The following is a 1,148-nucleotide window of genomic DNA, read 5'->3' as shown; positions in this document are numbered from 1 at the left end:
TTGGCAACCTACACTATTTTCCATACAACGTCTTATATGGGGCCATCCAAATACTAAAACGATAGTTAATATCATAAGAAGTTCTGACAGGTGGTAGGAAATTGTCCAAGTTACCTTTAGGGCCAACTACATAGGCCCGCAATATATCGTCTATCGTGTAGCTGGTAAACCTAGTCTGTCCATCAGTCTGAGGGTAAAGTAGTGTACAAAGGCTTATCTATCTTTCCAATTTCCTCGTGGACTGATCTTCAGTGGTTAACTGTAACTTGGGTTCTTTCGTCTGGGATAATAGTTATGGGGACTCTATAAGATCCTACCACCCCTTTACCCTATAATTTCACACCTTCTCGGCTGAGCAACTAGCCTTTGATTGAAGGAGCATGGGTTAATATTGTTAATCTGTAGGTAACATTCCCTCCAGTGTCATTTATCCATGGAGTGCGAAGTGAATCTCATAGCCAAGGTCGTATTGTGGAATCTTCGACCTGGTGCATTACTTCTTGCCTTCTTTAAATGACATCAACTAGTACCCTTACCTTTTGGGTTTTGCTTTTATTTTGCCCCTCAGAGGTGGTTGCCAAGTGGTGTCGAAATTCCCTTACCCACTGTCCCATATAGCCGTTCCGTGGTATGCCTATCATTAAGTGGTGTTACATTGAAGAACTATGGCATACAAGTGCGCCATCAATTAGTAATCAGCTAATTCTGCTTGTGTTACTTAAGCCCTTTTTACAATTCCCTTAACGTAACTTATAATACTCTAGGTACATAATCTCATATCGTCCCTCCGCCGCTAGTTCGGACTCTTTCATCTCACGCGATCATACCAGCATTAACGCACTAAATTCCACCCGAATTTCAAAGTTAAGCGTGTTTGGGCGAGAGTAATACTGGGATGGGTGACCTCCCTGGGAAGTCTTCGTGTCGCGTTTCATTGCAATCCTTGCAATAATACGCGAGGCACTCAAGTTAGCCCATGATTTACCTTAGCATCGTTTTGCTAGTCTTCACGTTTCACCCTGCCCTTTCTCCTGTTATCTTGCAACCGGTATAGGGGTAAATCTTTAGTTCCACTATGACCATGTCCATTTTTGGTCATTTGATTTAACTTCTCCTATTGTATTTACCCCTTTTTGTATATCCCCATT

The 1,148-nt window shown here is 42.2% G+C and overlaps 1 pseudogene; it reads left to right on the top strand.

Annotated features, from left to right (window-relative positions):
- The first annotated feature begins 813 nt into the window (after nucleotides 1-813).
- On the top strand, nucleotides 814-933 carry LOC129901802 (5S ribosomal RNA; annotated as a pseudogene).
- Nucleotides 934-1,148: the final 215 nt, after the last annotated feature.

The sequence above is a fragment of the Solanum dulcamara genome, chromosome 8 (genome assembly GCF_947179165.1).
Source record: "Solanum dulcamara chromosome 8, daSolDulc1.2, whole genome shotgun sequence".
Classification (NCBI taxonomy): domain Eukaryota; kingdom Viridiplantae; phylum Streptophyta; class Magnoliopsida; order Solanales; family Solanaceae; genus Solanum; species Solanum dulcamara.
The sequence above is the reverse complement of the archived record's forward strand: the minus strand, read 5'-3'. Positions and strand labels throughout refer to the sequence as shown.